Source organism: Quercus lobata, chromosome 9, assembly GCF_001633185.2.
Source record: "Quercus lobata isolate SW786 chromosome 9, ValleyOak3.0 Primary Assembly, whole genome shotgun sequence".
Taxonomy (NCBI): domain Eukaryota; kingdom Viridiplantae; phylum Streptophyta; class Magnoliopsida; order Fagales; family Fagaceae; genus Quercus; species Quercus lobata.
This window is the reverse complement of record NC_044912.1, coordinates 45,009,840-45,036,176: the sequence shown is the minus strand read 5'-3', so window position 1 is coordinate 45,036,176 and position 26,337 is coordinate 45,009,840. Positions and strand designations below refer to the sequence as shown.

At 34.4% G+C, this 26,337-nt stretch overlaps 1 pseudogene across 1 annotated transcript; it reads left to right on the top strand.

The window, feature by feature from the left end:
- Positions 1–7,838: 7,838 nt before the first annotated feature.
- Positions 7,839–12,112, top strand: LOC115961839 (annotated as a pseudogene). The gene is made up of 2 exons (XR_004085322.1): positions 7,839–7,871; positions 10,148–12,112. The product of XR_004085322.1 is annotated as a pentatricopeptide repeat-containing protein At5g48910-like (transcript).
- The last annotated feature ends 14,225 nt before the right edge of the window (positions 12,113–26,337 follow it).

Genomic DNA, 26,337 nt, shown 5'->3' with positions numbered 1-26,337 from the left:
GTAGGACAAATTCAATAAGATTAGAAAATAAAAATAAACCTAGGAATCATCGCCTGTCTATGTTGACTCCAGTAGATCCATTTATATGCATAACATAACAGGTTGTGGCCCTCTCTCACTTGCTCGCTAGCACAGTTTAAGGGATGGGAGTAAATGAGGTGAAAATTTGCTCCCCAGAAGAATGAATTATTGTTGCTTACCAAAAAAAAAAAAAAAAAAAATGAACAACCATCTTATGTGTATACAGTAGTCCTTGTGACAGCCAAATGTGTGGAGATAAAATGTTGAGTGAGTGGCTGGGAGAAGCAGTTGACTTTTGTGCAGATAACTCTTTTTTATAAATTCATTTTCTTTTCACTCTCTCTAAAAAATTTCAAACTCATTTACTCTTTTATTAATTTAATGTCAATTTGTGTGTGTATGAGTGTAGCTTCACAAACTCTCTTTAGTCTTTATCAATCTCCCAAATTAAAATATATTCAACTTGATTGTCTCAATGTCCATGCAGATTATTTATAAAAAAAAAACTTCCTGGACCAGCAATCTTAGGTGAGGGAAAGCCAGAAAATCAGAACCATGCCATTATATTTACACGTGGTGAAGGCTTGCAAACAATAGATATGAACCAGGTATATATATTATTAAATCTAAATATACATCCTACCTTCTCTCTTAACATATATCAGTTGGTTAAAGTGTCTATTTCTTAGGATAACTACATGGAGGAAGCATTAAAAATGAGGAATTTGCTTCAAGAATTTCTTAAAAAGCATGATGGTGTGAGGCACCATACAATTCTTGGGCTTAGGGAACATATATTTACTGGAAGGTTGGTACCTTGATGTTATCAGATGAGTCGTTTGTCTTTGGAATTAATTCCTCATATAATTAATTCCTCATGATGTTTAAATCCTACGTGTTGAGTCCCACTTGATATGGGGGAGTTTGGGCCCACATATGAGACAGAGTGTTAGAATTTTAGTTAAGTGATTGAATTCATTATTTCCTAGCTTAAACTTTTGGGAAAATTGGTAATTTATAAACAGAGAGAGAGAGAGAGAGAGAGAGAGAGAGAGAGAGAGAGAGAGAGAGAGAGAGAGAGAGAGAGAGAGAGAGAGAGAGAGAGTACCTGTTCTAGTAAAAGTAATTATGTATATCTCACAGACTACTGTATGACTCTTTCTAGGTGGGGATTCAATCACATGCAGTGGATATTAGTGCAACTACTTGAACGTGAGAGGTAGGGTCCAAGGAAACTGATGAAAAGGCTGATGAGGTTCTAAAGTAGGATATTTTGGATTGTTGGACACCAGAAAATCACTACGAATGAACTGAATCTAAGTGTTAAACATTTCTAGATTTAGACCATCTGTAATGATTTTCTAGAGTCCAACAGTCCAAGTTATCCAACTTTAGAACCTCATCAGCCTTTTCATCAATTTTCTTGGACCCTACCTCTCACGTTCAAGTAGCTTGAAGATATCACCAAGATAACTCCATCAACAAGAGTTGCTCTCCGTAATGACAGTTATGTGCTTCATTTAATCTTGCCAAGCAAAGTTGATCCATTGGTCAACCTCATGAAAGTTGAAAAGGTTCCAGATTCCACATATGACATGATTGGCGGTCTTGACCAGCAAATTAAAGAGATAAAGGAGGTTTGCCTCGTGTACCATTTTATTTTATGCATTTAAACTCCAATGCTTATTGTGTCTCCATATTACTTCCTTGATTAGGGAGGCATATTAGGTTGTAAATCATACACTCTTTTAAACTAAGCATTTTGGATATCAACTTCTCTTTTTCTTTGGCAAGGAACATGCTCCATCAATCATATTTATGGATGAAATAGACAGTATTGGATCTGCTCAAATGGAATTTGGTAGTGGCAATGGTGACAGTGAAGTGCAGCGGACTATGCTGGAGCTTCTCAACCAGCTGGATGGATTTGAAGCATCAAATAAAATAAAGGTATCGTGTGTGTTTTCATTATGCAGATTGGGTTGTTTAGTTTTTGGTACTTTCCTTTATTGGGACCTAACTATTTAAACAGATTCATCTCTTATTGTAAGTATTTGGCAAGCATGTCAAAATAGTGTTCATTCTTGTAAAGATTGCCAGTATTTTATTCTATTTAAACAATCTCAACTCTTTTGGATGGATTTGGACAGAATGATAAGTATAGTCTTGTTAATTCCATAACGAGCTATTGCACTGGGCTATTAAAGTCTTCAGAAGTGAAAGATTGTGTGTTTTCTTTGTGCATAATCATATTGTCACACATTTTTTCGTTTTTTTTTTTTTTTTTTTTTTTTTTTTTTTTTGCAAGCTGTGTGCACAAAAGCTGGAATGTTTGCTCTGAGGGAGAGGAGGGTTGATGTAACACAAGAAGATTTTGAGATGGTAGTGGCAAAGGTAATGAAGAAGGAGACCGAGAAAAACATGTCATTGCGGAAGCTATGGAAGTAGTGTGTCTCCATGTTAATGTTTTGTTTCACTCCACCACCCTTTGAGCCATTGATCCGTGGCTTTGTTCTTCACACACAGCCAACAGTTCTGTTCTTTGTATGGATATAAAAAACAGGGCGGGGGTGCCTACACTTTGTTGAAGTTTTTTAAATACCACTGGCATCTCTGTTTATTTTGTTAAATATTCTTTTGTGATACATTTTTATGTAATATGTGTTTTACTTCAAGTATCTGACAAGAATGTCCGTAGACAATGACTGTCAATCTTTTATCAATCTATTGGTTAGACGACCAGAATGATTAATAAAAATTATTTCCTCTAGTGGACAAGCACATGTGGCTTAGTTTTCTGGGCATGTGTAGCTGTAGCATGGGACATAGCACTCAGGGATCAATGATACCATGTAGTGGTTGTAAATGAGCTAATTAGAGTTAGAACTTCAATTATATTCAAAATAAAATGAAAAGAACAAGTTTGAACTTTTAATATTCCACTCAATTTTCTTGCTTATAGTTTGTGCATTACAATGTGATATGAAATTATACTGAATGTGTGCTTTTTGTGTATTGTTGGATTGTGAAGACATGAGATGTTGATTTTCTTTTCTTTTTCTTTTTCTTTTTCTTTTTTTTTTTTTTTGGGATTTACAGGGTTGGGTTACTTAGATGTTGGCAGTTGAAAACAGAAAAACCAGATTGTATAATTTTATTTTGTTTATTTTCAGTTATATTTTTGGATTTACAAGGTATTTACTCCTCAATGTTGGCGATTTAGTAGAAAACAACCAGAGTACAAGGAAGAGCATTTTTTTTTTTTTTGTTTATTTTTCTTGTAGAATCAAATTTCCGTCTTTAGTACGTATCGAATTAGAAAAAAATAAAAATAATGAATTTATAATTTTATATATATAAGAAAAAAGATATTTAATATATTTTGATTTGATGTGCTAATACGGTTATATATATATATATATATATATTTGTGTGTGATATAAGAGTAATAAAAGAAAAAAATAACCTGTATTATTATTCTTCTTCTTGGTCACAACGTACATTTTTTTTTTCTGTCTTTTTTCATTTTTTTGGAGAAGGATGTTTTACTCATTTAGATAAATGTGGTACATTTAAAAAAAAACTATTGGGGACGAATAGTTTAAATTTATCTGTACTTCAAATTACCTAAAATTAGTTCCCAAATTGGGGTAATAAAAAACAAAAAAAAAAACAAAATCACAGTAGAACTCGAGTATCTTATACTCGATTTCCATAAATAGAAATCGAGTCTTAGAGACTCGATTTCTATTTATGGAAATCGAGTATAAGATACTCGAGTTCTATGGGATGTTTTTTTTTTTTTTTTTTTTGCGGAGGTATTCACAGCATGGGACCAAAATTACTTTTCCCCTACAGTAGATTTTCCAGGGTCCAGAACACATCAAACAACTACATACAAGCATATGATAGGCAAAGGGAGCATACATTAAAATTCTACAACCAGATTAAAACAGTAACTATTCAATAAAATTATAGTTGCCCTCTTACCACACAATGGCAGTTCAATACTAGAAGGGCCTTGTGGTTGAACTTGCCAAAGTAATATCATTGTTCGTATTATAGGAAAAAGCTGCATCACGCAACTAATGTAATGAGTACAATGGATAGCAAATAGTTCAATTATCCGTAATTTACAACAATAAACAAAATAACAACTAAGTTAATACAACATAATCTACATATTCGCCTAGCGGAAGCTCCATACTGATATAACATATTATACATAGTCACCTAACACTTGTCCATAATGATACAACATACTCTACATAATCACCTAGCACTTGTCCATACAGAAGATAACGACAAGTCTCACGTACAATATCACTTACGAAAATCAAATCTCCGCTTGCCTGACAAACATTAAATACGGTTATTAGTTTCCAAATGCAAAGAACAAAAACCAAATGACATTCTGAGTATATTATATAAAAACAGTGACGGCACTTGCCTAGTTCATAGCACTACCACTTGTCAAAGCCCCACGGGAATTGGGACAGCATCTGCGGTTATGCCCCTCTTGATGGCACACTCTACATCGTTGTCTTGATTGAATCTCCCTTAAGTCCGGATCTTCCCTCCGGCTTCCCCGTTCTCGCCGTACCCTATCCATTTCATTCCTTATTCTTGACATTGTAGGACGACCTTTGGCTCGCAACAATTGTGGGTCAGGCACCCACCGTGGTCCGCGAATGTCTGTCCATAATGACTCTGACTTTGGCACCACAAAATTATGTGAATATGTGAGAATGGCATTGTTCAGACTGTAACATAGGTCAATATAGCTGGGCGCATCGAGATGTAGACCTTTAAGAACTTTAATTGCATGTGAACAAGGGATCTTCAAGTTTTGCCACTTTCCGTAACCACAGGTTCTATCAAATATGCACACATCATGACTGTGATTTCCCCCTCCAGCTCTATGGTCATTATACGGGATAACCACTTGATATATACCCTCTGCATGATTATAATTCCTCAGAGTGTCCTGTAATTTTCTGCTCATTTTTGTTATAGATCTCCATTGCATAATTACTCCACACCTTACCTCGAGAGAGATCAGAAGTAATTTGTTTATGTCGATCGTGGAAATATGCAACAAGTTTAAAAAAAGTGAACTCAACCATTGCAGCAATGGGCAAACCGTGGACACCTTTAAGTACCCCATTAAAGCACTCAGAGATATTGGTTGTCATTGCCCTGTAACATCTTCCACCATCATGTGACTGGGTCCATTTGTCCAGATCCTCACTCATTAGATATGTGTATGGCATATAACGTGTAATCCGGCGATCAATAGGGTCTACACCCCTCAGTAAATTAATCTCGGCCTCCTTAATGGTTTGCATTATGGACACAAATTTAGTATCATGAGTCGCATATCCAGCTTTCAAGGCCAATGCCTTTAGAGTCGGGTTATCAAAGTATGTGTTGAAGTTGCTAGCAACATGTCAAAGGTAATATCGATGATATACCCGTTCTCTTCCGTCTTGCCCTCTAGGCCACTCTCGAATGGCGCATTTGATACCTTTATGTTGGTCAGAAATAATGCAAATGTCCTTGTTAGGTATAACACGCTCTATCGAAGTCCTAAGACACTCTAAAAATCACCCCCAACTAGGCCCTGACTCCTTGTCCACAACAGCAAAGGCGATAGACAAAACCTTTTGGTTAGCATCGGTTGCCATTGCAATCATCAATACCCCTTTGTATTTACCATATAAATGAGTTCCATCAATACTGATCACTGGCCTACAATACTGGAATGCAGCAATGCATGGAGTGAATGCCCAATATACATAGCACAGTAACGTAGTACCTTCTAATGGCTTCGGTATGGTGTGATAGCTGTACTGGGTACCCGAATCCTGATCCAAGTATGCCAGTAACAACTTTCGCAACCTTTGGTAAGACTCCTCCCAATCCCCAAAAATCTTAGCAATTGCCTTTTGTTTTGCATCTCATACTTTATAGTAAGAAAGCTCATGATCATACTTAGTACGTATGATCTCCCAAAGCTCATCAATAATAGCAGTGTGCTTTTTCGCAATCTTTCCATAATTTCTGATGCAACAAAATTAGAATCCATCATTCTACCGTCTCTTCGCAGCCTAAAAGGTATACAACTGTGTGGACCCACATAAGACGTGACCATCCACAGACCATTGAATTTAGGCTTCATGTATGCCCCAACGTACCACTTGCAGTTGTCATTAACGCATGCGACGCACAATTGAGTTGTGGTCGACCTTTGGATGGAGAAATTTCTATTATCCTTTGCTGCGTATATTATCAATGCACGCTTCACCGCAGCTTTATTTGCAAAAGCCAACCCTTTACAAAAATGCATCACATCTTTCCAAGTACAAAGAAATGGTATCTGAAGACGTGAAGGATCAACCATATCTTCCCAAGTATTTGCGTAGAATGAGTCCACAGGAGGTCTGTAGCCAGTGGTCGTATCTGTATCATGCTGGACACCAATATCATCATCATCTGCATCACCTTCATCATGGTACTCCATATTTTCCTCTTCAAAATTAGGAACGACTTCATGCTCATCCACATCGTTCTCAAAGTCACCTTGCTCAATCCTCTCTTCGTACTGATCCATATCATCATTATTTTCACCATAATTCGCAGCATGATCTTCGTCTTCGTCTTCCTCCTCTAAATGTGTCTCTTGAGAGTAGAGGGTTTCACCAGTATTCGCAACATAATCTTGAGATGGGAGCGTATAACCTCCCATTGCATACCCTCCCATTGTAGTGCATCCATCATCTAGGGCTGTAAATTGTAAAGCTATAGATGTTTGTTGCACCACCTCAGTAGTGTTGTCTACACCCGCCTCCAAACTTACATATAACTCAGCAGCATTTACTTTGGGCATTTTCTGGATCCTATTAAACATCATCTTTACATGTTTATCTTCTTTAATCGCCATATACCCGTAATTTATCCGTTTATGAAGGACTTCTTGTGGGTAACGATAAATAATCTTGATGTCATACCAAGCAGGGTTCAATTTCAATTCATCCATTATTTTCCTCTTCAAATCAGTCAACGTCTTCAACTTACGACGTAACATCATGTAGTAGCATTCGATACCCTCCCCTCTAAATGGGAATCCGTCAATCCCTTCAGGATTGTAAAGGAGTCCACCGAAGTATACATTTATGTCAATATTCTTAAAAGATTGTGAACCTATTATAGAGCCAAGTAAATTTATGTTAGTGACATATTTGATCTCTTTCATTTAACATCAATTACAAAACCTTTTCTATCTACTCAAAGTACAAGAATCACAACTTCTAAAAGTGTAACAATTGCATATACTCACCCCACATCACATACAAACACACTCAATCATTATAATTTCATACTTAAACAAATAAAAAAACTAAAGACAAAACTCACCCCCATTACAAAATTGAAACTCGGCTCTAACAAAAATATAAATAAAAATATCAAACCAAACAACAAAAGTCATGAGGATGTGCAAATGAATGAGTGCAATTATGTAACAACATCATTCAAGTAATTTTAAATTAATGCCATACCCTATTACACTACTATTGATGAAATAACATAGAGCAGGGTTCATCAGACAAACAAAACAAAAACAAAAAAAAAAAAAAAAAAAAAAAAAAAAAAACACTAATGTGAATATAATCATGATCAATCAAATTAGACATATCATCTAATTTCAAAATCAAGGCATTAATATACAATCAAATATACCAGATGTGATATACAAACTCAAATTTCATCCAAATTATGGAGAAAGGAAGCAGATAACTTCAAAATCTAAAGCAATAATGATAAAGCCTAATTATGCAGCACAAGATTTGGTAACTAAGGTAAAACACTAAATCTTGAAAGGAAAAACAACTCTAGGGATTTAACTTCTAAAGGTTTAAGGCTTAAGGTGTTGTCAAGAATTCTAATAACTTGTTTTTTTGGATCACAGCACATAGATGAGTTTTTTTATTTTTTTTCCCAAGTTTTTTATTTTATTTTATTTTTTGTTTCTAAATTAAGTAAGAGAAAGGCTTCAAGATCTTCATTTCGTGACTGCCCTCTCTGACGAAAAAGTTGTTGTTATTGTGCCTTGTATACGTTTTTTACATTTTCTACAAATGAGAATTCACAACCTAAAAATTTGCATAGGAACAAGAACATTTTACTCAAGTGAAAATATTGAAGAAAATATAGTTGTGCCAATTTCAAACGGTCGCATCTCACTTATTTAAAATCACCATTGAATCAAATTATATTCGTTTTGAAGTCCTATATGCCTACTTTTCAATGAAATAATTTTCACTGCAAAATTCATTATATATAGATGGAGAAAAAGCTATGAACAAAAAATCATCAACTTGTCATATTTTGATAGACTCAACATCTTTTAACAGCTTTCGAACTATATGCCTAAGTTTTTAAATTTTTAAACATTTGTCCACAATGGGCGAAGTAGCCAACCGCCAGGTTCACATATCCATTATTGGGTAGAAGAATTTGTGTGCAAGATTGAATAAGAGAGAAAAAGAAGAAAATCTCCCTCCATATTTGGAACCTATGCATGTCTACTCCATATTTCTATGTGGATGGATTATTAATGGATTCCTGTATCTTTCTCTAATATATATATATATATATATATAAATATATTTATATTTAGCCTATTTATACAACTATATAATTAAATATTTATATATTTATATAAATATATTTATATAAGTATTTATATATATAGTTGTATAAATATATAAATATAAATATATTTATATAAATATTTAATTATTTAATTATATAGTTTTATAAATATATAAATAAAAATACGTATATATATATATATTTAATTATATAGTTGTATAAATATAAATATAAATATATATACGTATTTTTTATAAGGAAACAAATATACATATTTTAATACAAACAAATATCTTATCAGGAAACAAATATATTTGCCTAATACAAACAAATATCTTATCAGGAAACAAATATATTTGCCTAATACAAACAAATATTTTATTAGGAAATGGCATGACAAATTCAATGCAAGCAACACTTTTTAAAGCAGCTATATACACTAAACAACTAATTAGAGAGTGAGGAGACCCTTACTTGACATAATGATATGCAAATGTACTGCTGAGATTGTATGAGAGTGAGAGGAGCAATGTTTTGCTGCTAAATATGTATGAGAGTTTGAGTTTCTGTGAGAGTTGTTGAGAGAGGTTCTGTGATTGAAGTTGCTGAAAGTGTGAGAGTTGTTGAGGTTTTGTGATTCAAGTTGTTGAAGGCGTGAGAGTTGTATTTAGTCAAAATATTCTCTGCATCTGAGAGTAGTGTGAGAGTTTTTTATTGTTAGTCTAATATTCATTGAGTACATTCCTAAACAGACAAAACTAGTTCAAAATAGTCTGAGAGAAGTTTTTGGTGCTTGTGCTAGTCTAATATATTTTTTGAATATGTCTCAAAACAGACAAAGCATTTGACATGTCCTTCAGTAACGTACTCAAATAATAGACTAGTACAAGCACAAGCAACAAAGACTGTTGACATGACCAGACAAACAACGTACTCAGTTTTTTTTTTTTTGAGAAACAACGTACTCAGTTAATATATATAGACTAGCACAAAGCACAAGCAACAAAGACAGTTTGACATGACCAGACAACCAGACATGACCAGAGTAGCAGGGCATAGTGCTTTGAAACTCGAGTCTCTAAGACTCGGTTTCACTTTTAGTAAACCGAGTCTCAAAGACTCGAGTTTAAAGAACAGCCCCATCTCACCCACACAAGTGTAGGTACGTGTTTGAAACTCGAGTCTCTGAGACTCAGTTTCACTTTAAGTAAACCGAGTCTTAGAGACTTGAGTTTAAAGCGTGTGGACGTGGCGTTTACGTGGAACTTGAGTCTCAGAAACTCGAGTTCCACGTAGACACCGCCTGAATTTCTGCCACATCAAACTACCTAAACCGAGCCTTAAAGGCTCGATTTAGAGGCCCAAAATCGAGCCTTTAAGGCTCGAGTTGCTAAAATTCCAAATACTTTGTAAACGGGCCCTATTAGCTATATAGTTAGTTTTTTATGGATAATTACCCATTTTCGCCAAGAATTCCACAATATACACCACACCACCATCCCACCCATCTTCACTCTTCCCAAACATCACACTCTGCAAAACCATCAAACACTTGAAGCAAGTCCATGCCCATATGATCAAAACCGCTCAAATCCACGATCCTCTGGCTGCTGCCGAAGTTCTCAGATTCTCTGCTCTTTCGAATCACCGTGATATCCACTACTAACGCAAGGTATTCGACCAAATGCACCAACCAAATTGCTTTTCTTGGAACACTATAATCAGAGCTCTTGCTGAGAACAATGACGATGGTAAACCACTGGCTGCCTTGTTGTTGGTCTTTCAAATGGTTTGTGATGCTTCTGTGGAACCCAATCAGTTTACATTTCCTTCTGTGTTGAAAGCCTGTGCCCAAATGTCGAGGCTTAAAGAAGGGATGCAAGTTCATGGGTTGGTTGTGAAGTATGGACTGGATAGTGATGAGTTTGTAGTTAGCAATCTTGTTAGGATGTATGTGATGTGTGGGGTTATGAAGGATGCCCATTTGTTGTTTATAAGGAATTTGATTGAATTTGATGAAGGGGATGAAGTTGTGAGGAATAATAAGAAAAAGGAAGAGGGTAATGTAGTTTTATGGAACGTAATGGTTGATGGGTATGTGAGACTTGGGGAGTTTGGTGCTGCTAGGGAATTGTTTGATAGCATGCCTCAAAGAAGTGTAGTGTCATGGAATGTGATGATATCTGGGTATGCTCAAAATGGTTTATTTAAGGAGGCAATAGAGATGTTTCGTGAGATGCAGATAGGAGATGTGTGCCCAAATTACGTGACTTTGGTTAGTGTTCTGCCAGCAATTTCACGTTTCGGGGCGCTTGAGTTGGGGAAATGGGTACATTTGTATGCAGAAAAGAATGGGATTGAAATTGATGATGTTCTTGGTTCTGCTTTGGTTGATATGTATTCTAAGTGCGGGAGCATTGAGAAGGCACTTCAAATTTTTGAGAGATTGCCAAGAAAGAACGCAATCACTTGGAGCACAATAATTGGTGGACTTGCAATGCATGGTCGAGCAAACGATGCACTTGATTATTTTTCAAGGATGGAAAGATCTGGAGTGACACCTAGTGATGTTACTTATATTGGTGTGTTGAGTGCATGTAGCCATGCTGGTTTGGTGGACGAGGGGTGATCTTTTTTCAGCCACATGGTTAAGGCAGTTGGCTTTGAACCCAAAATTGAACATTATGGGTGTATGGTTGATCTATTAGGTCGTGCTGGACATTTAGAAGAAGCTGAAGAGCTTATCTTAAACATGCCAATCGAGCCAGATGATGTGATCTGGAAAGCCTTACTTGGTGCTTGTAAGATTCATGGTAACATAGAAATGGGCAGACGAGTTGCAAAGGTTTTGATGGATATGGTTCCTCATGATAGCGGGTCTTATGTGGCTCTCTCAAATATGTATGCGTCTTCAGGAAATTGGGAGGCAGTTGCAGATGTGAGGTTGATGATGAAGGAGATGGACATAAGGAAAGACCCTGGATGCAGTTGGATAGAGCTTGACGGAGAAATTCAGGAGTTTCTAGTAGACGATGACTCCCATTCTAGAGCCAAAGAAATCCATTCAATGTTGGATGAAATTGCCAACCAATTAAGGTTGATAGGCTATAGGCCAGACACCTCACAAGTCTTGCTCAACTTGGATGAAGAAGAAAAAGAAAGTGCCTTGCAATATCATAGTGAGAAGATTGCAGTTGCCTTTGGCTTAATCTGTACAAGTCCTCATACACCACTTTGGATTGTGAAGAACCTACGTATATGTGAAGATTGTCACTCCTCAATTAAAGTAATCTCAAAAATTTACAAACGTAAGATAATCATAAGTGACCGGAAGCGCTTTCACCATTTTGAGCATGGGTCTTGTTCATGTAAGGATTACTGGTAATAACTCAATCATATGTACATATTTGGCAGTCTCGACTCTCTGGTGCAACCGTATACACAATTGATTCAAAATATTTTAGAACATTACATAGTCATAACAATTGTATTCAATGTCTTATTTCTTCAAAACAGAGCCTTGCTTGTATCCATTTGGTGGATGTATGTCTATTAGCATTGGCATCGGGGTGTAAAACTCTCCAAATTGCTATTTTATATTCTCAAAAGCCCAAAACATGCTTTTTCCGGGCTGCTATTGCTTATACATTTTAGGAACTATGAACACTGTAGCATGGTTGTAAAACAAAATTATTTTATTTTATTTGGTTTGTTTCAAAGGAAGAGATAGAAAAGTAGTGAAAGAGAAGGAAAGAGTTGGGGAGGAAGAAAGAGAAATGAATAAATAAATGAATAGGGTTGAAAAATAAGAATTGGAATGTTGAGTGAGTTGTAAAATTGGATTGTAAAATATATAAAATAACTTTTGTGTGTATAATAGGTATTTTTTTAGATACCTAGATGCAAATGTGCAAGTTTGCATTGCACTAGTTGGAACTTGGAAGCTTTGTATGTGAGGTGACACACAAGTAATTGCAACCTTTAAAAAAAAAAAAGTAATTGGAAATAATATCATCTTAAAGATGTTCTCCTCTCATCTAATTGTGAATCCTTGACTTGAATTAACTCAATTCTATGTTGAGAAATGGACCGGTGCTTACTTGGTGGTTACCAAACACTGGAAAATGAGATAGTTTTCCAAAAAATGTTCTCTGAAAAATGACCTATTTTCCAGAAAACATTAATGCTGAAACAAACAGAGCGTTAGACATAATATAAGTTTGTTAAAGCTAATAGTAGAGTTACAAGCCCTGATCCATTTAAAAACCTCACAAAAGAGATATTAATTACACATATACTTTTTTTTTTTTTTGAGAAGCAATTTTTTTTTTTTTTAATGATCGCAAACGTAACCATTAATTTTAATGATCACTTGCATAACTATTAACAATACTAGGTTGTAACTTGTGAATAGGCATGGAAACACAATAATAATAATAATAATAATAATAATTATTATTATTATTATTATTATTATTATTGTGAGGTGAAAGGCCAGGAAGTCCATATCTATGCATATGTTGGGCCAAGGGCCCAATCCGAGGAATAACTCCTCCTCGGATAGGCAAGGCCGAGGACAAAGGGAATGGTCTGCTATTAAGAGTGACACTTCGGACCGTTCCATGGAAGAGGATAAGTATTAAGAATGAACAGGACAAAAGAAGGCATGGAAATATCTAAGAGAAAGCTGCTACTATTGCATTAAATGCTCTGCAATTAACTGAACCGTACTTTTCAGCCTTTACAACCACTCCCAAAGACTTTAAGGAGGGGCTGATTGGACAAGTATCAGCATTATCAATCTAAATCTACACGTGGACGGTGGAAATGAGAGGAAGATAGTATAAAATAGAGAAGAAGGGAAAAAAGAAGGGCTCGGAGCAATCTGGGTGCTAGACTTGTAACAAAGTCTTAAAAACAATATTTAAGAATCAACCTCCTCGGGTAAAATCCGAGGACGATTTTCTCTAGTAAACTTTTGTTATCTTTCTTTCTTTATTATCAAAACCTATTGGTCGATCATCTAATTCGCAAAAGTCTAGGTTTCCAACCCATTCTCTACAAATTCATTGTATTGGGCTCCTTGGACCAAGACTCCATACATTTTGGGGTTGGGCTTCAAATTGCAACCTTACAATTATTATTATTATTATTATTATTATTCAAAGGATCTAAACTCAGTTATAATAATATTGTTCAGAACTTTGAAGTTGAATATAATCAAAATTCCATGACTTTTTTAGTTTAAAGAATTGTATATCTACACATACAAAAGAGAGAAGACAAATCCTTAGAGCATCTCCAGCAGTCTCTCCAAATTTTTGCCTGTTTGGAGAATGAACAGTGACATTTAGCTTTTAGATACCCACTTTTTCAAATACACTTTCCAACAGACTCTCTATCACATTCTCTATCTCATTTAAATATTATATCTTAATTCATTCTTTATTCTTTTTTTATCATAATTTATTCTTTCTATATTAATTACCAACAATTATATTTTTCAATGAAAAGTATTATATTCACAACATTTTTCACAATATTTTCACAAGAATCACATCAAAATCTTATGTGAAAAGTTGTTACTACTTCTAATTTGAACCCACTATTTAAATTATTTTTTTACTCACCAATATCAACTAATAATAATCTACACTTAAAATTTATTGTGAAAATACCGTAGTAATGTTACTCAATGTTGATTTCTTTTATTCCTTATATTATTTTCCTTTCTTTCATACTCTTTTTTATCATCCATACATTTTTTTTTCTTTTCTTTTTTCTTGTTTTTTCTCCTCCACACACGTCCACCTACCCCCACTATCTATCTTCACTCTTTGTTTGACCTTTTGTCTTTCTAGTTATCTCCAGAACATTTCTCCCTTCTCCCTCTCTGTTTTGTTCTCTTTCTCTTACACACACACACACACACACAAATTTCTCTCCCTCAATCTCACACAAACAAACTCTCTTTCAAACACACATAAATCGCCGGCAGAGAACAAAGATTAGAGTCCTCCCCACTTCTAAGAACATGCAGCTTAATCACCATATTGGTTAGATCGGCGTTCTACACGGTTTTCTTTTTTTTTTTTTCTTTTTTTTTTTTTTGTTCTGGTTTGATTAGTTTTATTTTATTGTTCAGATTTCATTAGGCTTATGAGAAAGATTGCTTTTGTGTTTCAAATCTTTCGATTGGGTTTTTGTTTTGATTGTGGTATGTTTTAGATTGTAGCCGTTGAGATAGAGAAGCACGAGAGAGTGAAGATTAAAGAACGAAAGAGAAAAGGGATGAGAGAGAAAGAATTATTTTTTTATTCAACCGAGTATTATTTTAAGTGTGAATATTCTTTAGATATGCTACAGTGATTGTTACAGTGCTCTCCATTCCTGGAGAGCTACTGTAGCAAATCTAAAAAAAAAAAATGGAGATGCCGAGTCTGTTGGAGGAGTGATTTTGCGTGAACAGTGGCTTTTGCTCTCCAAAATTTAGAGAAGGCTAGCCTGTTGGAGATGCTCTTATGACGTTAATAAAAAATAAAACTTAGAATTCTTGTGATTGTGATTATTCTATCAGTTGCTGCAATAAACAATACTATAAGCTGTTAATAAACAGTGAATAAAATTACGAGAGCAAAAAAAAATACAAAAAATACAAAAACAGTGTTTTTACAATACTATATTCAATTTCTAAGCAAATATTTTAATTTTATACATATATTCAAAGCACATATAGGATACAAACAAATGTGAAATGAAATTTTAGTGCTACAATATAAAATCTATATGACTAAAATGAGTGTAAATACCTTTAAATTTCTAGCTGAAAAAGAAAAACTATAGAAAACTATCATTCGCATATCATCATATTTCATATTTTTCTTTCCATTTTTTTATTATTATAAAACATTGTTTGTTTGCTTTGCTGACATTGTCGACAATTTTTATCCACATTCTAGTTCCAATGAAATAAAAATCTCATAAAAGAAGAGGACAGTGTAAATCAATTTTGTGAAACAAAAATCAAAAGAGAAAAAGAGCAAAATGAGACTTGTAACGAATAACTATTTATCCATTCAACTATTTACCGATTGTAACGAATAACTACGTAGGACGAGAAGAACACAGCAAGGATTCAAAGAGAGGCCGACAATTTATAACCTTGTAAAAAGTCCAATAAATATGAATTACAATAAAAGTAAAAAACTTCCTGTACATGAAACATAAAGTATTAGGGAGCATTTGGCATGCCGACAATTTATAATCTTGTAAAAAGTACAATAAATATGAATTACAATAAAAGTAAAAAACTTCCTGTACATGAAACATAAAGTATTAGGGAGCATTTGGCATGAAAGAATGAATGCTTTCGCTTTTGGTAATTAAACTCCTGTTTTGGTCTAATCTGCTACCCTTAAAGCATGTTATTTTCTTGGAGCATCATATCATATCATAGCCTCCTCTTTTGATCAACTGCTGTTTTAGTCTCATCTGCTACGTACCTTCGAAGCATGTACTATGTAATGTTATTATTCAACGCCCTGGTGGAATAATAAGAACTATTAGAGTCTAAATGCTCTTGGTTTATGATTATTGTGTCTCCTTGGTGTTTTACATTTTGGCAATTATGTCTCTTTTGGTTTTCACACTTTGGCACAAAAATTTAAAAAGTTAGATAATTAGACAAGTACGACAAATTAAACTTAGTCCACATGTGAAATCCAATTGAGAAACTAATGGATTATCTCATATATTTAGCTTTTATATATATACTAGCATATAACACATGCAAACACATGAATACATTTGAATTTAAACACAATTTTTATTATAAAATTATAAATAAGTAATCAAATTATTTAAAAAAAAATAGCATTTAATACATGCGTACGTATAGATACATTTAAAATTAAACACAACTTTTATCATAAAAATATAAATAATTATTCAATTTTTTTAAAAAAAATTAATCGTAATTAGTCACATATTAAAAAATTTACCTAAATTTAATACTGCTTATGATCATTTTTTTTTCTAATTTTTAATAAGATAAAATGTGTATTGATTTTTGTTGTATGGTGATTTTTATTGAGTATATGTGATTGGTTTTTTTTTTTTTAATTTTTTTTATAGAAATAGATTCCTATTTTTCACTTATTAACTCACTCAGTACAAAAATTAAAAATCTTAAGTGGACACATGACACAAACTTAAATGAATAATTATGGTGTGATCCCTGTAGGGGCCTTTTTTGTATAATATGGTATGTTGGGCTGCCTCCTGCAGTAATGGGCTGGGCTGCCTCCTGCGGTGATGGGCCTTGGTGTTTCTGAGTAAGGGAGCTTGGGCCGGTCCAATTGTAACTCAACTTGGGCTGGTTTGTGCACAAACTTATGCCTTGTCTGTCAGGAGCAAATTTACGGCAAGCAAAACTGTTGCAAACGAGTTATGGCAGGCAGATATAATAATAATTAAAACAGAGTATTTTGACTTATTTAAATAAACGGCCATGTATTCCCTGCTAATAAAGCACAATTACAGCCATAAGGATATCAATCACAGAGAAGAATGAAGAAAATAATACTGGCTAATTTAAATGGAAATAAATTAAGTTTTAAGCTTAGTCTGCCGTAGCAAGGCCAAAGAGGAGAGAACGCCTCTTCTCAATGCAAATAACCCCCTAGGAAAAGGATCCTGCCGTGGGGATTAATGACTTTGAGGGAGTCAAACCTAAATGGCTATTGCTCAAAAGAAAAGAGTCTTTGTTTGCGTTTTGGGAAGAAGGTGAGATTCAGAGGGGGAGAGAGAGAAAACGATCTATGGGTGCATGCCCTATTTGAACCAACTCTCCTTTTTTTTTTCTTAGTTTTCCTTTCTTTTCTTTTCTGTTTTCTTTCTTATCTTTTCCCTTTCTTCTTGCTCTGTTTTCTCCTTTTTACTTAAGAAAATATACTCTGTTTTTCGATCCCCTTTACAGGGCATGGTAATAGCCTTTTTATAGCGCCTGCTGCGACCAAGGTTTTACTATTTTGCCCTTTAACCGCCTCTGTCTGGTCTGGGCGTACTTGCCGACCACCAGAGGTGTGTGCCACTCACTCTTGCCAGACAGAGGCAAGTTTTAGTTCTCCCCCCTACTGTAATACTTCTTTCCTGCCACGGTATAAATGCTCTATCTCTCCACCTTCAAGGCATGCACCCAACGGTTCCCCCTCAAACTTGCCTCTTTTGGGTGGTCTGTCATCCCAGCAAGACGTACCTCCCAAAAGGGCTTGGGCAGGAGCCGCAAATAGATTTTTCCCCTCTCCCCACCACCAAACCATACCCCCTTTACGTCTTACCTCTGGCCCATGGCCGCACCATGTCCTATATTGGCTGGGTACAGGCTGGTGGTGCCTGGGCCTTGCGCATGCTTCCCTTTCAGATATGTCCAAGAGTCTGTCTGCTGCTTATGCATCTGCCGTGATCTAGAGACTCTCTGTCTGCATTTCCTGGCCTTTCATGTGGGTCTTTCTTTGGTTTTTCGCTCCATTCAGGAGCTAGGCCTCATATGATAATGGGTTTTACATTTCTTTGGCCTAGTTTTTGATTTTCTTTACTACCTGCCACGTTGAATTGTTATTCCTGCCGTAATAACTTAATGCTGCTGGACCTCCTTTTGAGTCAGCCGTTTATCCCTTTTCTCAATGGCCTATTATGGGCACTGTTTTGCTTTTACTTATAGGCTCCTATGTCCCTTTGGGCTTTTCCTTTGGACATCCGTGGTCCGATTGCTTTCTTTGGGCTTCCTCGGCCCGTTTGCTAATTGCACACTCCCATGGGCTTTTTACTAACTTCATTGGGCTTCCCCGGCCCAATAATCTTATCCTTATCTTTGGAGTTCATGGGCCTGCCATAAATTCCTTATTCTCTTAGTTTACAATTGCCTTAGGCCTGCGGTGGCTCTTTCTCACTTTTTTACCTCATATTCTGCCTATGGGATGCTACTTCTTTCTTTCCTGCCTTCTTTGAGCCCGCTTACCTCTTCAAGACCCATTTATTTATTTGTTGGGCATGTATTCCATTATTCCTGCCGCTTGGGCCTAATGGGTTTTTTGCTTTTTATCTTGTCAATTCTTTGTGGCCCTCATTATTGGGCATTTCTATCTGCTGGGCTTCCACAAATAGCCCTCAACAATCCCCACATAAATATAGACACATGATGCAAAATTAGATTTTAATTTCAAATTTTAATTGAACTTTCTATAAATTTTACCTATTAATATATATATATATATATAGATTAGTTTATCGGTTTTTAGAGGTACTTCTACTCATAAGCCAAGGGATCCAGAGGTCAAATTATTTACATAATAATTTATTATCATCCATATCATAAGTAGGTAGTAAAATTTGAAAATAAGAATATAATAAACTCAATAATCTAACTAGATTTGTAATATTCCTGTACTAAATGTCGTTTTAAACCAACAAAAAAAGAAGTTAGATCATGTGTAGCTCTAGCACCTCTCTGGTCACTGGACACGTACGCAAGTACATGTAGGAGCAATGAACTGGAATTGCACCGGGCGTGTTCAATCTCCAATTAGAATTTAATTTATTACTGAAGAGGGTAGTGAGGGAAAAGGTATCTTGTGTTTTCACTGCTTGCGGAAGGACACTCAAAACAAATGGGCCTCATTATTGTTGTGAGGCCCATATGTTGTGAGTGTCTCTTTTCATGCAAAGAAACGTGATTCCTTTTTGTAGCGAGGTGTTTGGAGATGACTATAACTTTTACTGTTTGATAACAAAAGAAAAAATTTAAAAGAAAGAAAGATATAATTCACAAATTCTAAATGGCAACACAACTTAATCTACTGGCTTTGGCTTATTATGGGAAATGTAGGACTCAAATATGGGTTAACAGTACATGCATACAACAATGGAGTGACTTTGTTGACGACATCAGTGTAGACAGCCCATTTTACAATTTATATTTAACTGACATTCAAGGATAAAACAGTAATTTTGCACCAAGGGCATGATCGTAATTTCAATAATTAGATCTTCAGATTTGTGATACAAAACAAATTTTGATGCTCTAACAATCACAATAGTACGTCATGGGCCTTAATCAGACGACCTAATCAAAAGTTATCATATAAACAATTTTCAATGATCGTGGCTCACCTACACAATGGGCCCCGATCACGTCTTATTTTAAACACTAAATTTTGATTGGTTCCAACAAAAATTAATTTAACATTAATTAAGTGTAAATTTTGATTGGATTTCATTTCATTTTATTAGTTTTAAAAAAATAATAAAAAGAGTTTTCCTTTATGGCATTTTATCAACTCTTTTGAAAAACAGGTTAGATAGAGAAAAAGATACATTCTATGAAAATTTTCAAAAAATAACAGAAAAATGCTTTAAAAAAAAATGTTACCATTTTCAACAGCAACTTAAAAACATTGAAATTTGGTTTTCTCTATTTCTAGAAAAATTGTGGAGAATTAAATTTCCTTTCAAAAGACACTAATCCTAAATCAATTGAAATTTTGAGCAAAAAGTTAGAGCCAAAACACCAAATAGGTGCAGAAGATAACACAAGTTCAGCATCATCTTCAACTTCCTTTCAAATTTCAAATAGGGATCAACACCAAATCTATTCTAGCTTATCTGATAGGCTTATCTCCTCCCTTAGATTCAGAAGAAAGCTTTTGAAAAACAAGTTGGATAGAGAAAAAGATACATTCTATGAAAATTTTCAAAAAATAGAAAAATGCTCAAAAAAATTTACTATTTCAGCAGCAAATTAAATCGCATTTTTGGCCTAGAAAACATTGAAATTTGGTTTTCTCTATCTCTGGAATAGTTGTAGAGAATTAAATTTCCTTTTGGAAAATATCAATCCCAAATCAATTGGAATTTTGTGCAGAAAGTTATAGCTAAAACACCAAACAAGTGCAGAAGATAACACAAGTTCAGCATCATCTTTAAATTCCTTTCAAATTTCAAATAGGGATCAGCACCAAGTATGTTCCAGTTTATCTAATAGGCTTATCTCCTCCCTTAGCTTCAGAAGAAAGCTAACAACTTAGCTTTAAAGCTAAGCCATCCCTTCCCCTATAAATAAAGAAGACGTCTTCCATTTCTAGCACCCATATTCCCTCTGGTGAGCTAGGGAGAAAGAAGAAAAGAATAGTTGTTGTGCAACCATTGTTCTTGCTTTGGTTGTAGTTTAGTACTTCCTTACTTTCTCTCTAGCCCTTTAAGTGATCACTTCCCCCTTTAATTTATGTTCTATGCTAGTAAGTAGTTAATTATGTTCCTTAAATTTTTGCACTAGTTTATTATTCCTTATATTTCTTGCTATCTCTTTAGTCTTTCAAAAAAATTAAGATTCATTATAATTTGTCTCAAATTGCTGATTTGCTTTCCTTTATGTTCTCATAAAATATATGTAGATTTTGATTAAGTTTTCTTTTCATTACTTGGTTTCTTTCTTTTTAATCTTGTTTATATAATGTATCATATTAATAAACTATATGTACTGTCACATGTATATAAACTATATGTATTGCATTGACTTGAGTTTATGATCTCATACATTTTTTATATTCGGCCTTTATTTTGATATTCATGCTTAAATGTTGAGTTTTCTTAAACCTTTGGTTTGTTATCCTATGCCTAAGTTTCATTTTCCTCCAACATGCTTAAACTCTTGTTTGCTATCACATGCTTGATTTTCCTTCTAACATGTTTAAACTTTTATTTTCTGCCACATACTTGATTTTCCTTTTTCCTCCAACATTCTCAAATGTTAGTTCTTCGTCACATACTAAATACTCGAATTCCTTTTGTATGCCAATCCTTGATCTTTCCTCTATATGTTGAATTTGTTCTTATAACACATGCTGGTTTTTTTTTTTTTTAACAAATATGTATATTGAATTGGTTTCTTGTAATACAATGCATTTTCACATGAAATTAATGTAATGACATTCCCTAATCCCATGACACATGACATTCAAATTTTCTAAAGTTTTGGTGATATACTTGGATGAACATGTCTAAATATCTCATTGATGTTCCTTTTACATGCTTAGATGAACACTTCTAGGCTAATGCGCAACTTTCACTTGAATGCTTAGATTAACATGTCCAGATAGTTGTTTTACTCTCTTTTTTAAATGCTTAGACAAACATGTCTAAATATTCTGATTTTCTCTAGATGAACATGTCTAAGTGATTTTTCTTTACTTTTTTTTTTCCATAATTGCTTGAATGATCAAATATGCTTAAACGTTTTGTTTTTTCTTTGCAATTGTGTGGATGACAAATAACATGACAATTCTTTGCAATTGTGTGGATGACAAATAACATGACAATTCTTTGTTTTCCTTCACATGCTTGGATAAACACTTCTAAGTTATTTTTTACTTTTTATAATACGATTGGATGAACATATCTAATTTTCTGATCTATCAAACATGCTTGGATGAACATGTCTAATCTAGGAATTCTCTGTTTTACATTAAATTCTTGGATGAACATGCCATTGCTTTCATGCTTTCTTTACATTTACATTGTTATCTAACAAATTTCATTTTTTGTTTCTCTTTGCATTAAATTCCCCAACACTTGCTTGTTTACAATTCTTGAAAATTAACATGTTTATGTGAATTTGCATTTGTTTGACATGACATGATATTGACCAACTTAACCTAGGAGACCGATTTTACCAGGTGAGATGGGTGCTTAGTCCCTTCTTATCTCATAAATTAGCCTCCGAACCAAGATCAAGGGCTCTAGACTAGACTCTTGTATATGCAATTTTACATTTTTTTAGAATGTAACTAGGAAACAAAGTAATGTAATTTACTTTCTTATATTGTATCTAGGACCAAAAAAACATCGTAAATTTTGTTACAAAATTGATGTAAATTGACATATATATTAATACAACAAAAGCATTTTTTATAGAGAATGTTTTCTTATTTTTCCATTTAAATTAAATAAGTGGTGACTCTATGTAAAACCCTCGATCTAAGGGGAGTACATTTTATAGTAAATTCGACATTTTGAGCATCACAATCCCACACGTTAGGCGGGTTAGGCCCAGTTTGAGAACAAATTGGTAAGCCGGGGTCACGATCACTCACAACCAGTTATATCCATTGACTTGATTATGCTAATTGATTCTACTAGACCTCATTAATCGTAATTGATGATGAGATTTAATTTAATTTACTTTTATTTTTGTATTCAATTACTTGATTACCAGTTATTTGGAGATTCTAGCCTTTTGCCCTTAATTTTTTTAAAATTTAGCAATATGCCCCTATTTCGAAACTATATAGGGATATGCCCCTGTTTCGATACTCGATTATCTTAAAATCGAGTTCCAATGGAATACTCGATTCGTAGAAAATCGAGTTATGCCAAATAAAACTAAAAAAAAAAAAAAAAAAAACATGGAACTCGATTTTAGGGAAGTCGAGTTCCAAGACGCCGCTATAGGGTTTTAAAACGTCACTATAAGGCTTAAAAACGCCACTATAGGGCCAGTTGAACTTGGTATGGGGACTTATAAAAATTTTTTGCAGGAAAATGCCGCCATAGGGATCTAAAACGTCACTATAGGGCCTAAAAACGCCACTATAGGGCACCCAAAACAGGGGACAAAAAATTTTTGCAGGAAAACGCCGCTATAGGGCCTTAAAACGTCACTATAGGGCATAAAAATGCCACTATAAGGTTCCTTGAATTTTTTTTTTTTTTTTTTATATTTTTGCATGGAACTCAATTTCTTGAAACTCGAGTTCCATGGAATTTTTTTTTTTTTATATATATTTTTATAAGTTTGATCGAGCATAACTCGATTTTTTACAAATCGAGTATTTAATTGAACTCGATTTTAGGATAATCGAGTATCAAAACAGGGGCACGCTCCTATATAGTTTGCAAACAGGGGCATATTGCTAATTTTTTTATAAAATGAGGGGTAAAATGCCAGAATCCTCCCAGTTATTTTCTTTCCTTTTATGATGTAATTTAGGAACATGGCTCTTGGATTCACTATTGTAAAACCGCTTATTTGGGGCTAATAAAATTTTGGTTGGGAATATTCTTCTAGTATTTGGTACTTGGGGGGGGGGGTGAAGGGGTGGATCAGATAAGCATAGTAAACCTAGGGCAAAAAGGAAAGAGAAGGGTCAAAAAGGGCAAGATAAGTCTAACTTGCAGGCCTCAAGGAAGCATACAAAGCCAACAAAAAGCCCAATTAGGAAGGTCCAACCAAGGATTGTTTTATTTTCGACCATCCATCCAAGGATCTTCTCTAAAGTCTATAGAAGACTCTGCTTAGCTGAAAGAGTGAGTGCACCTAGCAAGCCAGGTGAGATAATGTCAAAACTCAAAAACCATCACCTTCACATTAAATGCCTTCTACCTACTAGTCAGGTTGCATTTTTTATGGAATGACTCATTAGAATAATGTCATACACTCAGGCTTCCACCCACCTTCACCTTAAAAGAAGGGAAAAAACAAGATGAGACAAGTATCTTCCATTCTAGGAACTTTTCCTCTATAAATAAGATGGGAATCCCACAAATAAGGGATTCAAAAATTCAAGTAAAAAGTGTGAAATATAAAATAGAGTAAGTGCGAAACAATTGTACTCAAAAGTCCATCATCAACACTCCCAAGGACTAATTATGAATGATACAACTGATGTCTTTTTCTTCTCGTGTTTGTATTGCCCATTTACATAGATTCTCTCTTCTCAGATTCCATTATTGTACAAGTTATCTATAAATTAATTGTGACGGTTAGTTCTTTATCAATTTTAATAGATTTTTTGACCCACACAATACTAATTTCAAGCATTCCTATAAGTATTGATTCCAAGGGTTTCTCTCTTTTTTTCCCCTCATGCTTATGGATTTCAAGTCAAAGTTTTTATTTCTAAACTAGTTTCAAACTGTAGACACTGCATTTTGTACCTTTTGCAACTCAAGCCCCTGTTCTTCAATGATGCCAAAATCCTAAGACCTAAGGTTGGTTTAGGGCTCAATCAAATTACAAATTGACTTGAAGGATGTTAAAAAGGAAAATATAACTTTTTAATGAGCAAAAAATCTATTTTTGGAAAATAACCCTCGGCTTGCATACACAAGTATAAGCCTGCACACGTAGGCATAAGCCTGCACAAGCAGGTAGGCTTTCGGAAACCTATGAAAGACAATTTTGCTGCATTAAAGACTGAGATTTGGAACAAATCCCACGTCGTCTAAAAGCCGTTCCAACCCCTCATTTTCACAATATAAATAGCCATACATTGTACCTTTTTTAAACACATAGAAATCCCACTAGAAAACACTAAGATTCACTAGAAATAGTGAATCAAAAAGGGAGTTTTTCATAAAATATCTTCAAGTCAATTTTATTTGATTATGACCATTTTTGGCCTTGATCTTTGAATTTTAAGATTACTAATCGCATTTTTATTGATTTGTAAATAGATTTGACTGAGGGGAATGGTCAAAAATCAAACTTGAAGAGCTTTGTTTTGAGATATTCTTTCTTTTTTTTTCTTTTTCTTTTTTGACTTTGATCTTTTTGTTTGCTTTAATTTTTGCTTTTATGTGTTTTAATATGTTTGTTTAGTCAAGTCTATGCAGTTTTTACATTTTATAGCATGTTAGATTGTTAGATTTTTTGTTTTAAAATTCTACTCTATTTTCTGTGTTGCTGTGTTTTTGGCAAGGGTTTCTGGGCTAAACCCGCGTATGCATAATTCAGCACACGAACGCAAGCCAAATTATGCATACACAGGCTTGTTCAAGTTTCTGTTTTGTTTTCTCTATTTGTCTCACATGTTAAGCTTCTGTTTTGTTCCTCTTTTTATATGTATATAAGTTTGAGTCTCTGTTTCACATGTATGGTTGTTTATTTGCCTTTCACATGTTTAAATTAGGGTTTGTTTTCATTTCTTTGTTAAATGCTATGCCATTCATTCATATGTTTGTGCATAATGTCATAGGTGCTGAGTTACTGCAAGGTAAGTGAGGTAAGTCACGCATTCACGTGAATATGCATATTCAAATATGATTTTGCTTAACAATATATTTGAACATGCTTGCTTGATGAGTTATGCTTGATCACATGCTTGCATGAATCTTTTCATGTTTGTGTCTCTGCCTTATTTTGTTGCTACCTTAGATGATGTAATATGATAGGAGATGCCATGCTAGATGTATGATAGTTTGAAGTTGTGGTATGCCATGATTAGATGAATGTTAGATTGTTTTATTTGTATGCTAGATGTATGTTAGGGTATGCCATATTAGATGAATGTTAGGCTTCGTTTGGTTGCCATGATAGATGTATGGTTAGGGATGATTGATGCTAGTGTGTGTGTGAGTAGATGCAATGTTGAGTGTGCCTTTAATAGGGTTAAAGCATAAGACACAATGAAGGGAAACCAGCCTTAGGGTTAGGTGGTTTTGGATGCTTAACACCTTCCCAAAACCATACCTTAAGTCCAAACCCATATCTCTAGTAACAAGATCAAAAGGTCATTTCTTGAGATGACTCTATATATATGGTTCCTAAACCATTGCAAAAACTAGGCAGTGACTCTCATCCGTTGTGTCCACACAAACTCACATGAT